Source organism: Myodes glareolus, chromosome 24 (genome assembly GCF_982192425.1).
Source record: "Myodes glareolus chromosome 24, mMyoGla1.1, whole genome shotgun sequence".
Taxonomy (NCBI): domain Eukaryota; kingdom Metazoa; phylum Chordata; class Mammalia; order Rodentia; family Cricetidae; genus Myodes; species Myodes glareolus.
The window spans coordinates 29,367,081-29,381,201 of NC_142049.1; the positions used below are offsets into that span (position 1 = coordinate 29,367,081).

The 14,121-nt window shown below is 45.3% G+C and overlaps 1 long non-coding RNA gene across 1 annotated transcript; it reads right to left on the bottom strand.

Moving 5' to 3' along the window:
* Positions 1 to 341: 341 nt before the first annotated feature.
* LOC148117987 (uncharacterized) lies at positions 342 to 2,535 on the bottom strand. Its single transcript, XR_015736327.1, has 2 exons — positions 2,118 to 2,535; positions 342 to 1,998 (listed from the first exon to the last, which is right to left on the bottom strand). It is a non-coding gene; the product is annotated as an uncharacterized LOC148117987 (long non-coding RNA).
* Positions 2,536 to 14,121: the final 11,586 nt, after the last annotated feature.

Sequence of the window (14,121 nt, forward strand, 5' to 3'; positions counted from 1 at the left end):
CCCAGGGGCTATCCCTTCAGGCCCCGAATGGCTCTGTGTCTCAGCCAGCAAGCTCAGTCTTATAGGCACAATGGTAAACATGTGTCTTCCTGTGTCTGAGACACCTAGATTTAGACATGCAAAGGCCCCGAAAGCCGATCCTCTATCCTGTCAGGCCAGGGCTTTGCCAGCTGGAACCCCAAGGCCTGCAGGATAAATGTCTGCACAGGATCCCTTCTCTGAAGCCTGCCTCACAATTCCAGCAGGATCTTTCCAGAAAACTGGTGCGTTCCTTATAGATCCTTAGTTCTCTCTCTGAGGCCATACAATGTGTACGGAAACTACTCAGTCATCACGCGCTGGACGTTTGTTTCCATTTTATTGTAAATCACTGTGGTTTAGAAGTTTACAAAGTCACCTTGCATGTTTCCGAACCCTTGTTCACCATAGGAAAGGGGGTTACCACAGGAGCCCCCAAATACTGTTGTAAAGTGCATCTCTACCTCTTCTGAAGTATAGTGCTTTGAGCTATTTGAGAGCTGAAATTAACATATCAGGTTCACCTTCCACGGTCAAACGCAGAAAAAGAAGTTTGAAGGTACATCAATAAACCATGTTTCACTGTAAGCAAGAAAAGGTTCAGAAATGAAAGAAAACCAAAATAAATCTAGGAAAAATACTTTGTTAACTGGACACATAAATTTTTTTTTTTAGTGTGACCTTTCACCAAAGAAAGAACAATAAACCAACAGCTATGTCCTAAGGTGAGTAGAGACATTGTTCATATGAGATCACATCACAGATAGAATGCACACGGTGGTGTGCTCAGAAAAACAAATACTAATTTGACACTTGTTTTTCTGTTTCTCCTACAATTCTTTAACAAGACATTTTGATGGGAACAGAATTCGGAAGAGTTTCTGTCTGTCTGCTTGTTTTTGCTTAGCCTAAAGAGTTTAAAAACATACCATTTTTACATTGAAAACTGAAAGCCTCAGACCATTCAATGTGACAGGACCCTTGCTACCGAGGGTGCCTGGTGGCCTGCTGGCTGCTTCATTGTTCAACAGTCAGATTGTGGCTTCCTCTTTCTACTCTTCCAAGAATTCCTTCATAGTATGAAGCTCCTATGTCTGCCACCCTGGGGCTGGCTTCCAGAGTGGTACGGCTCAGTGAGCAACCTCACTTGGGCCCCACTCTCCTTAGAGGCTTCAAAGGAACCTTCACAGCCCATGGCATCTCTTCAGGCTGGAGGAAGGGCTCAGGACCGGCAGCATAGGGCAGCTTCCCAGTAATGCTCCCTTCCCTTGGCCCCAGGACCCAGCCAGGAGGGCTCTGGGGTCATCTAAGTACTCCTGGGGGCAACACAGTTATGAGTCCAAATGGAAACAGACGTCTGGGTGTTTGTATCTCTGTGTACCTTATACACTAAGAGCCATTTTTAAATGGGGTCTCTTCACACCAGCTTCAGCTAGGGTTATTTCTTTTGTCAAAGCTGGGATCATAGTGCAATAAGGGCCACCAACAGCTGCAGGAGACACAGGTACCCCACTTCTATGATCTCCCTTGCTCCTTACTCCAGCCCTGTGAGGTAGTAGAGCAGATCCAGTAGAGGCCCTGTGGAGAGAGGAGGCCCTCTGGAGGGAAGCACCTAGGCCCCACGGTGGCCTGTGAGCCCCAGAAGCCTGTCCTCTCCTGTGGTTCCGCAACTGCCCTCTTGCCACGTCAAACACACTTTGGGAAGACGAGGTGCTATGTGTCCTGGAGAAAGTGGGTTTCTGGGCAATTGTCAAACCACCCTGAACAAGGGTGAGTTGAGAAGGTGAGAAAGCTCAGACAAAACGAGTTTCTGCCTCAGATTCTGTGAGGAGGGAACATCTGCCTGGAGAAACGTCCGCAATCCCTGGTCAGCCTGAGCCCAGCTGCTTGGAAACCCATGGGAATTCCACTTTTGAACATTTTATCACAAGGCAGGATGACTGAGTTGGATGCCAGCTTGGGCAACATAGGAAACTTCATCTAAAATAAAACAAAATAAAGTAAAATAAAACAAAATAAAATAAGAAGGGAAAACTGGGGTCGCTGTGTGTCTACAGTAGTGGGCTGGAGAGCAGGCTTCCAACGTCCTGGTGGCATACCGTGCCATAGAGTTCCAGAGCTTCAAGCTAACGGGTGTGCTGACCATTGGGAATGAGATGGCTGTTGGTCCCAAGGCCATTCTTCAGATACTCTGTCCCTTTGCCATTGGTGTCCTCCTCATTTTCGTCTTCCTCTTCCTCTTCCTCCTCCTCTTCTTCTTCACCATCACTTCTCACATCCTGAACACTCTAGGAAAGGAAAGAATGGTCCGTGAGTGACAGCCTTCCTGAAGATTTCATGAATGTGCACACATACAGGTCTAGGTTCGAAAGCTGCTTCCATTAAAGGGCCCTGCTACCCACAGGGCCAGCCTTCACAGAGGCACGCCAGTGCACGAGTCAGAGACAGATGTTACAGACTGAAAAACGTGGGACTGGAGAGCAGGTCCAGCAGGTTAGAACACTGTGACTCTCGCAGAGGACCGATCCCAGCGCCACCATGGTGGCTCACAGTCATCTGTAACTCACTTCCAGGGGATCTGATGCCCTCTTCTGGCCTCCATGGGCACCTGACACACACACATGGTACACATATGTATGAACCTACACGAAGGCAGACCATTTGTAACAAAATAAATCTAAAAATGTTTTAAAAATAAAAATTTGATTATGGCGACCTGAGTTTGATGCCCAGGCCCCACATAGTAAAAGAGGAGAACTGACTCCATGTTTTCCTGGCTCACAGTGCCCACCATGGTACACACCCACACATGAAAGTAATTTTAAAACATCCATTTTTTAAAATAATATATGAATTGTTTTCCTTAGAAAGCAATCATTAAACAAAAGCCTCATCCTGGGTATGGTCTTTTTCCCTTTACGTTATTGGTCAGGGGGTCCCAGATCTGAAAACTACAGACTATGACCATTGTACTTAGTTGTCCATGGAATTTGTGGGTAAGACCCCATTGTTGAAGACAATATAAACTATGGTCACAGAATTGGCAAAACTCAGTCTGGTTCTGATCTGGAGGCTTCCTCCTGGAAGGCCAGCTTTCATAGTGTTGTAAGATGCTAGGCAGGTTACCAGGAGAGAAAGACAGCAACACGCCTGCCTAGTTGTGAATCCCCTGAACTACAAGATGCCAGGTGCTCACTGGCGCACTAGTGACCTGAGTGTCTTGGTGGTGCGGGAGGAACAACTCTCTGATTGGATTTAAAGGTGCTCAACAGGAAGAAACTCATGCTTGCTACTGCAAACTTGGCAAAGGATGCATGGCTAGAGAGGGGAGAGCCCACTACTATCATCTTGCCAAGTTGATAGAGTAGCCAACTGCCTTCTAAATATTTATTCTTAAACCCAAAGATTAGCCCAGCTCACACACCTTACCAGACAGGCTTCTTTTTGCAGTGAATGGAGGTTAACTCGGAAACCCACAAAGGATCAAAGCACAGGGGATAAGTGACTGTGGAATGCTCACATGCAAACATGACACTATATCACAGGTCTTCTCTCCAGGGCTCAGGGACTGTCATAGAACTGACTGTGAAAAGGTCACACGCAAACAGGACACTATATCACAGGTCCTCTCTCCAGGGCTCAGGGACTGTCATAGAAGAGGGTATGGAAAGACTACCAGAGCGTCAGGCAAGAGACAAGGGTCTTCTGGACCTGACGGGCATGCACTCATAGCTCTAAGTAGCTGTGGCTGTTTGCATAAGACCTGCATATGATCTGCCTAGTCAATATTCCAGCAGGGATGGGTGGTGGGGCTCACAAGGATCCACACTTAGTTGAGAAGCTAGAAGCAGTAGGTGGCTGCCAAGGAAGAAAAAGTCAGTTTTCCTCAGGGGCAAGGTCCTTAATAATTTGCCCATGCTACAGTGAACAGTCCTACACCCATGTGTATCATGTGTATATAGGCAATACTAAAAGACTCAGTGGGTTTGGATGGATGGGTAGATAGGTAGGGAGGGAGGGAGAGGGAGAGGGAGAGGGAGAGGGAGAGGGAGAGGGAGAGGGAGAGGGAGAGAGAGAGAGAGAGAGAGAGAGAGAGAGAGAGAGAGGACATGACATTGGGAGGGAGAGAAAGGGGTAGGAGCTAAAAGGAGTTGAAAGGGGAAATGAGGGGTAGACTTGATTAAAAGTATTCATATTTAAAGAAAATTGAAGACAAAAATAAAAGGAAACGATGTTTTTCTAAGTAAAGCATTAGTCACTGGGCATTTAATTGTCGGGATATTTTTACTGCCAAGAATTGGAGTGCTTTCTACTTTTGTTGTATAGAAAGCTTCTTCAGGGACAATCCTTAACCGAGCTGGTGCTTCTTCTCTTAGCTTCTTACAGTAATCCTGCAAGGAGCTCTCCTAGAATGACATTGCTTCTGGGGAACAGCGTGGAGTTTCTATCAATCAGACCTTGGTGTGAAAAATACAATACTGTACACCTCAGTAAAACAAAAGAACCTGCCAAATCCACTGTTGGATGTCACCTCAGGTCACCTGCTTAGCCATTCCACGGTGTCTTTCCTAAACCCAGTTTAGAAGAAGGAGAAAATCCATGGAAGGCAAGCTGCTACCTCACGGTTTTCAAGATCTGCAGATATGGAGGAATAGACCACTGTATTCTGAATTTTCCAGAAATGCAGCTGTGTGTGGTCCAGAGATTGCATTCTGTTTTGTTCAGATCACCCCCATTCCTGAAGACAGGTTACTAAGGACAAAACTGCAGGGGCATCTGAGTCACCAGACACACTGGTGTCAGTCTTCCCTTATAACCCTGCTCTTCGTGAAAGTTTGTGACCATGAAGGCGCAAGTATCTGTCAGATGTATTTTGTCACGTGCACATTTCATATGTCAATGTATGAAGTTGGTGGAAATGTCTTTTATTGCTATGCTTTTATGATGGACGCAGCATGGTGCTATTGTTTGGAATTATGTTTAGCGGTGGATTACAACACCTAGGAATTGAACTGTAGGCTGGTAAAGGCTTGTGAGTCTGGTAGAACTGAGAGTCGCTGACTCTATAAGTCAGAGGCCAGACAGGAGTCCTGTGGATTTCCTGCCCATAGGACGCTGCAAGATTAATATGCAGGTGCATGTGTGCAATACAAGGTCTAACAATATAGACTGGAAAGTCTGCTGTTCAAATAGTAATGATTTTACATGTGCTGACTTTCAAAGGACTTTCGAAGAAGCAGACTGGACTGAGCAGTCCGTATGAACAGTAAAATTCCCCATCACGGTCAGTGCACATAGGAACCATAACCTTGATTTAACAGACAGGTTTAATGTTGGTGAGTGTAGGGGAGCTGGGGCAAGGAAGTGACTTTAACAAAGCCACCACCCAGCTTGGAGCCAGATAGGGCACAAACTTGATACTCTACAGTCCCCTGCTGGACAAGTCAGGTGGTGTAAATACTGGGAGAGAAAGTGGACCCAGGAGGCCTGTGACCCAGCTCTGAGGGGGGTCAGTCTTTCCTCCCTGCCTGGGCACTGGCTGTCTCCTCACCCCCCCTCACACCCATTCTGACCTTGCCCTTGGTACCATCAGGGTTGGCTTTTAGGCAAAAAATTAAAAATAGTGAAAACATTCCCTAATAAACGATTTTTATTAGACTAGACAACCACTGACATGTTCATTATATTTCAATGAAAATCGTTGTTCATCTGAGGATGGTGGAGCACGCCTTTAATTATAGCACTCCAGGAGGCAGAGGCAGGTGGATCTCCATGAGTTCAAGGCCAGCCTAATCTATAGTGCAAGTTCCAGGTCAGCCAAGGTTATGTAATGAGACACTGTTTCAAGCAAACAAACCACTGAAGAGAGCATTCAAGGTTTCGAAGATGGCTCAATGGTTAAAGCACTTGCCGAGTAACCCTCCTGATCTCAGTTTGGATGCTCCAAAGCCTGCTTAAAGCCAGCAACGGAAGTGAACTAGTCTGGTACCTCTATGTTCCTATGGCAAGGTGGGAGTCCCCAGAATCTCGTGGGCCAGCCAGCCTGGCTTATGAAGCAGTGGGTAATTAGGAAAAACCTTGACTCAAACAAAGTGAAAGGTGAGGATGAACACCTGAGGTTGTTCTCCTACCTCCACATATATGCTGTGGTGCACATGCTTGCACGCGCGAGTGCACACACACGCAACACAACATACACTAGCACATATGCATGAATGCACATATATGGACACAAATGTTCAAGATTCAGAGGTAGAATTTGTAGCTTATTAATGATTTACAAGGCCCCATTTGCTAAGACACTGGCTAAGGGATGCTAGAGAAACGGAACTCTTCTAATGAGCTGGAGTTAGAAAAGCTAAGATAAGACCCACAGCCTATATTCTAATAACTAAATCACAACTGTGAATCCTTCAGGCAACTAAAATACCTAATAGAACACAAATCCGAATACAGGAGTGTACCCTTATGGTAAAGATCAGTGTTCTAGAGCACAACTTGTGTGCTTTGAGAGTCAACGCTTGCCATGCATCCTTGGAACCAGCCAGCTCCATTGGTTTCGCCATGCTTCTCACTTGTTGCATTCCAACTCACATGCCAGCTTCTATTTTTGGCTACTAGAACTTGTCTCATGCAGACTGGTGGCCTTGGACCTTCTACAAATCACTAAATGCCCAAGAGAGCGCAGCATGTAGAGAAGAGAGCAGGGTGGATCTGTGCTCCAGCAGCCACACGGCTGTGGGGACTCTGCATGGGGCCTCTGCCCGCCAAGGCATACGGGCACATGTTCCTCGTCTGCCACCCCCACCCCACTGCCTTGGCAATCCCTACTAAGGACTTTCTATTACTCTTCTGTTGATATTCTGACCGTTTGAGATCACTTGCTCCTAGAATTAGCAAAAACCATTCTAGCATTAAGTTGGCCTTTCTCCAAAAATGGTCTGGGTTCTTTATAATAAACAATTATCCACATTCCACAATTTTTAAGATGGATTAAAATCAATTCTGCCAGGTTTTTTTTTAAAAAATAAGTTCCCTGCCAACAAGCCCTTTGTCCCCAGAAAAGGCCCAGGAGAAGTGTGCGGTGAGGAAGGAGCCGCTGACTTCGTCAACTGAGCTCTGCGTTCCTCACATCACTAACCAGGACCAGTTTCTGGCAGATGCATTAACTGGGCACGCCGTGTGGGCAGAGAGGGCTTGCATTCAAAGGACAGACCAGATGGACATGAAATAATAGTCACTGTGAAGGAAATCCAAGGACATGGTCAGAGCATCCCATACAATAGCAGAAAGAAAAAAATCTAAATTTGATCTTCTTGCTTAAGTTCTATCCAAAACAACATTGTTCCTTACAGAAGCAGGGGCATAAAGATGAATGTACTCAAAGACTAGCTCATTCTGAGACCCAAGAGTCAAGTTCCAGTCTTGGGCATGTGAACGTCCAATTTCCCCACAACAACTTGTTGAAGAGGCTGCCTTTTCCCTATTGAGTGGTCTCTAGGATGCGCTAGCAGAGTCATGCGCCCAGAGTGTGGGAGTTTCTGTGCCCTCTGACACGACCGATGGGCGCATCTGCTGCATGTAGTCTCATGCCTGCCTTCCCAGGTGTGTGTCTGAGGTAAGTCTGGAAATGTGGGGGTAACAGCTCCAGTTCCGCTCTTTTCAAGGTACTTAGCTGCAGCATTTGGATGGACATGGCCTCTAGAATGACCTGGTCAAAGTTCCTTATTTGCAGAAGGGGAAAAAAACCCCAGGCAGCTTTTTTGTGCTGGCCCCTGTAAACAAGATGCTTTCTCTTCAGGTTCAGGGGAAGAGACAAAAGTTTCTTTTATACAGCTCCAACTTACTGATGTAAAGGAGGAGGCTTTTATTTTCTTAAATTATGAACAAAACCAAATGAAGTTATAATCAAAATTTCATTTAGCTGTAATTTAATTATTGAACTATTAAATTATAATCTGTTATTTGATTATTTCTAATTCCTGAAGCAGTTCTTTCATTTTACAAAGACTTAGAGACTTTTGCCAATGAGCTTCAAAGATTAGCTTTAGGGCTTGACAGACCCTGAATGGTGTCTTCATTTTCTAAAGCTGATAGAAACTAGAGATTTCAGGTCCTTTCTGGTGACAGCGCAGTGACAGCACAGCCCTGAGCATACTGGGGAGCTTTTGGTTTTCTCTTTCTTTCTTCCTTTTCTTTCTTTCGTTCTTTCTTTCTTTCTTTCTCTCTTTCTTTCTCTCTTTTTCTCCTCCTTCCCTCTCTTTCTCATCTTTCTCAATCTCTCTCTCTCTCAATCTCTCTCTCTCTCTCTCTCTCTCTCTCTCTCTCTCTCTTTCTCTCTCCAAACAAACAAAAAGCACAGGGTCTCTGCACAGCCTTTAGAGGATCTAAAACAGATGACAAAACCAGCCTCTGGGGATCATCAGCTAGTGATCGGGGATAGAATGACTTCACTAAACAAATACACTTTGCTCTGGAGATTAATGCTTAGAATTGCAGTACTCTCTAATTGGCAATACTGTGCTTACTCAAAGTTCTACACCCCTACCCTACCTGGGCAGAGATAAGCAGGAATATTTTCAACAAAAAGAACAAATCTCCTGGGATTTAAGGCAGGAGAGTATCTTGGCACAATAGGATGAAACCCAGAAGTTTTGTTTTAGAACTTAAATGGTACAGTTTGTTCAAATATTAGTTCCACAATTTCAAAAACAAATCCATAGAATCCACATGTGCTATTGAGAATGGAAAACTCCGTCTTGACAGGAAAGCGGAGGGTGTGAGTAGGCAGACTGAAGAGAGCACTGCACCAAAGACTCACAAACTGCACAAGGTGCTCGCTCATGGAGGAATGCAACCATACAAGGCGAAGCCTCTGTCATCAAACTGGCAATCGTGGGAAAGTGTGGTTAAAAAAACAAAACGAAACAAAGCAAGTTGAATTGGATGAAAGGAAGAAGGAAGGAGAAATCTCATACATGGGTCTTGAAGCAGCCATTGGCAGCATCCAATTCCAGGAAATTTGCCTGTCAAAGCCAGTTGAGTCGTCCACAATCATGCCCACGAGGAAGCTCACCAATATGAGTAATGAGGATATGTGCGAAGGACAGGTGCACGGTCTGTACACTAGAGAACGTGTGGAAAATTTAAAAACGCATGTCTGTGCTTATATCCAAACACATTCATGATACAAAAACACGGGTGGAAACACACTGCCCTCCAGAGTGCACACCTCTTCAGAAGAAGGGGGGGAGAGAGGGAACAGGAAGAGTTGGAATGCACTGGAATGAACTAACCTGTCTTTTTCTTTTATTTTCTCCTGAATAATTTCATTGTGTCCATAGCAAGCATTCAGTTATTTAATCAGTCAGTGAGTAAGTGAAGAAACAAATCTATAGCCCTGCAAAACTTAAGCACCATTTCAGTGTAGATGAATTAGAAATTCATATCCAAAACAGGGACCTGTCCGCTGGGCTTCAAATTCAAACATTCAAGCTAGCCAGTTTCTCAGCTGTCCAACAACCTCATCAAGTTCTTTGCTCTCCAGTCAGCTGCACTCAGATGGACACTTTGATCCAAACCCTGCAATCATCAGCTTTCTAGAAATGGTCTTAGCTACTTCTAACCTGTATCAGATCTCTATGGCCAGGTTTCAGCTTCAGAACTGGCCTGTGGCCTTGGGAGCCCTACAGCGGTCAGCTGAACTGAGGAACGGCTGAATGTGTTTTGGTCCCTCGACACCTACTAATCTGCAGACCTTGGCAGTCGGACTTGTGACAGACACTTGGACACTTCCTGCTGGACAGTGTCACGTCCCCGTCTCTGAGGAGCAAGGATGCTATTGTTGGCAAGATTTCTGAATAAGGAGAACTCCAAAATATCATGCCCGGCCATTATTTGAAGTTGGTCTATACCGGAAATTCCCAACCCAGGAGCCATGGAAGGGGTAGAAGTGATGCCGAATTATTAGTGCCCTGGGCACCTAAAGCTGTTGTGCTCATTTCTTTACCCCAGTGTGCCAGATGTGTGTCATTTTCAGGACCACGGGTGAAGGCTGGAGCTACAGTCTTGGGCTCTGACTACAGGCTGAATGTGTTTTAGCAAGAAGAAACCTTGACCCATTTTCTTCTATGAGGATCTCTCCCTCTCCCTCTCCCTCTCCCTCTCCCTCTCCCTCTCCCTCTCCCTCTCCCTCTCCCTCTCCCTCTCCCTCTCTTATAAATGTACCAACTAGCCTTGGAGACAGAAAACTGTGTGGCAAGCAGCTGGATCCTGAGCTCCCTGCAGACAGCAAGGGGCACACATGGAGGGGCAAGTGAGAGTGACTAGCACCAGCGTGACTGGTTCTGCATAAGACCCGACAAGGTGTGACCTGAAGGTTAAGTGGCAGTGGCAGTGAACAGTGGGACAAAGAGCATTTCAGGCAGAAGAAACGGATGTATGCAAAGACGATCCAGGTCATGGTTTCAGATTCACTTCAAAGTTCAACAGGAAGTCATTGGGAAGTACTGTCAGTGACAGGACAGAGAACGCACCTGTCTCCAGTGAACTTCAGTTCCAATGAAGGGACTGCTGTATTTAGAATAGCCACGTGTAGTTTTGAGTGTAATGAAGCCTTTCTTGGCTCTTGGTTGGCTAAACTTTGGGAGGCAGGGGTTAGGGTCCTGAAAACTCAGTGGTCATCAAAGCCACTGAGGCCAGTGCCTTCTAAGTTTGATGTCTTATTCCAAGAGGAATAAGGAAACTCAGATAAGGAAAACTAAAGCAAATGTAGATTTATTCAGAAAAAAGAAGAAAGAACTCCTAAGACTGAGAGGGTTCCAAGGGAGAGAGGTCCTCCTGCGTTGCCTGTCCGGAGTCTCTTATGTGTTGTATGGTGGGAATGGGGTGGGGAATGAAGTATCTCAGTTGGTGTTGATCATCTTGGAGGGTGTATTGTGGGCCAAGCCAGTAAGAAATATGTATACCCAGAGTTATTAGTCCGTTCAGGGAGTTCTGTATGGCACAGGGCTAGCTCATGAGCCATCATGTCCTTGCTTACTGGCTTAAGGAAGCTGGCTCCTGTGCCACTAGCATTGTTTGCTGCAGAGTGGAAACTGTTGGAGAGATTCAGAGTGGCCACAGAGTAGGAAGAAATACTAGTGGCCCGGAGTGCAGTGGTGTCCCGTGAGATGTAGGAAGCATGTTACATATGAAAAGCATTCTTTGGAGGCCTCTGGGATTGAAAGGGACCTTGAAGGTATCCAGTCTATTTCTATCTGAAGTTTCTGTGTTCTTCAGGAAAACCACAAGCAAAAGATGTGCCTAGCCCTGCCCATGGGTCTCCAGGTACCACCAGTCCCTGCTTTGTTCTTCGTGTGTGTGTTTGTGTGTGTGTGTGTGTGTGTGTGTGTGTGTGTGTGTGTGTGTGTGTGTTTAAATAACAGTACTGAAATCTGTCTCCTTTCAGTTTCAGCTCATGATTTCAAGTCCACCCCTTTGGGTTAGCTGGGAAAAAAATTGTACACTTATTTCAAACATTTGTTATTTTTTAAATAGCTAAAGATGGTTAATTTCTCTCCCAGTTAAATATCCCCACTTGTGATTTGGCCGCAGAGCATCCTCAAGGGCTCGTACAAGCGACGGAAGTGGCCTCTGAGTACACCGCTGGAAAGGGGGCTTGCAACCTTTGAGGGTGTGGCCTTCAGAGGGCAGGGGGGTCCTCCTAGTGGTTGGTCTCTGACTTTCAGCTGTTAAACCATAAGCTAAAGAAAGTTCTCTTTTTTCCTAAGAGCCCAATCTTGGGCACTTGTTAAAGCAATGGAGATCAGACTCATACCCCATTTCCTTCCTTTGCGCCTTACATGACAGAGTAACCACATCTCACAGCGCATGGAACACAGCCTCGTCCTTCAGCTACTCCTAGACACTCAATCCTCTTTATCTCTACTGACTAAAATCACATCGGAGGAGTCATCCTTCTGCCTTCATTTCTGGCATAATTTTTAGTACATTTTGATTCAAGAATGTATAGGATTTATTCATTATACATGTTATGTCTATTAGTTAAGACCTGATTGGTATTTCTCAGAAATATCTTCCAGAAAACCAAACCAAATAAACTTACCATGAAAAAGCAGCAACAACAGAACAACCCGCACATTAATGCAGCAGATAGGATGCTCACTCCCAGCAAATGAGTCATCTCTGCTCGCAGGGCTCCCTCACTCTCCGGGTTTGACATCTGCAGCCACGGCTTTACTAAGATCATAGCTGTGCTTTTGAAGCGCTGTAACTAGACTCGGGGCTTGGGAATCTGTGGCTCTGCAGTACCGTCAGGAGCCCAGGAGGCTGTAATGACTCATAGTGTCCCACTGTTTTGTGAATGACTCCACGTCTCAATCTGCACTTGGCAGTGAAACAAAGAAGACTATAATAAGCATTTTATGCTATTTTAAAAGCAAACTCTTAGCTTTCACTGTATGAAAAAAAGGAAACACATTCAGTCAAAGAGTTCAATTTTCCAAGCTACTAGCAAAATGCCTCCCTTTTTGTTATATTAATTCTCATTATCCAAGTTGACAAGGTCACAGGAAAACAGACCGTTGCGTTTTTGCTTTTTATATTCCTCCATGCTGGCACTCCACTAAATTTAAATTGGGTTCTTTCAACCCTGGCCACAAATGGACATTTTCTTTTTGGTGATGTGGAATTTTCTAGACCAATGCTTCTCAAACTTGATGTGCACACAAATCATCTGTGGCTGTGGAGGCTCCATAGATGCTCAGCCAAGAGCCTCCCAGTGAGCCCTGGGGTACTGTACTCCTAAGTCTTTGTAGCAAGGTTATTTGCTAAGCCACAAACCCTCTCTAGATGGTTTTTCTCCATGGAAATAAAATGTTGAAGCCAAGAGTCACCTGGACCCTTTTGAGTTTCTATGATTTCAAATTATCTTGATTTCCTTAGTCCCTACACTTCTTATTAACCGCCTAATCCACAAAAACAATTCAAAATTTGTAAGTATGCTTCACTTTATATAATAAATGGCTCTAAAAACAATGTAATAAGTTAGTCAGAGTGGCTCACACCTGTAATCAGTAAGCTGAGGAAGGAGGATCACAGTTTTTACAGCTAGTTTGGGCCACATAGGGAGTTCAGGGGGTTAGCCTTGGCTACAGAGTGAATTCAAGGCTAGCTTGAGCTTGGGCTGCAGGGTGAGGCTGTCTCCAAAAGGAACAACAAAGTCATCAGTTTCTAGAATGAATCCCGCTCTTCACTACCTAGGAGAACTTGCTCTTTTCCAATTCTGCCTTTCTCTTCTGTGCTCCGGCTGCATTCCGAGAGTTTTGTTGCTGCTGTTGTTATTAAGCGGAAATCCCCTCTGGAACAAGAAAGTGAGGATTTTGTCCAAAGGTCCATGCTTGGGAATCGCTGAAGCTGAGTCACAGAGGTCTGATGTACATACAGCTCCGATTTTAGGAGGGAGACCCAGGAAACGGAAGGACATCCTTGGGCATCTCTCTGTGATGGAGGAGACACTCATAGTCTCACTATTCAATCCAGTGAACCTCACCTGGGATGTAAATTAGCCACTCCCTTGAGGGAGGAGACCGTCAAGGATTCCGGGGTCTGGGTCCTACCTCACAGGTCTTGTTGATTTAATTATCCTGGATTGGGGCCTGGCTGTAAGCATTCTTTGGTCAAAATCTAACAGTCTTTCCTAGTGCACTGTAGTCCACAGAGCCAGTTAATCTGAAATTCTAGAATCTCATGGTATGTGCAGCATACCTTATTCTACATTGTTCTTAAGTAGGAATACATCAAAAACCATAAACACCACATATCAGGGGCTGGGGCTGTAGCTCAGTGGTAGAGCACCTGTCCAGTACGCATGAAGCCCTGAATTCTGTTTTCAATTCTGCAAGGAGAAAAAGTAAGGGCTGACTGATTGATTGACTGACTGATTGATTGACTGACTGACTGATTGACTGATTGACGACAGAGCTGGTAAAATGATAAGAACTTTCCCACAAGCTGCCCAGAAGTCCTTGAGAGGCCCTCACAGACGACTGCTTGGGCCTCTGTCACAAATGCTATGCTTTCCTTGGGTTTGAACAAAAGATT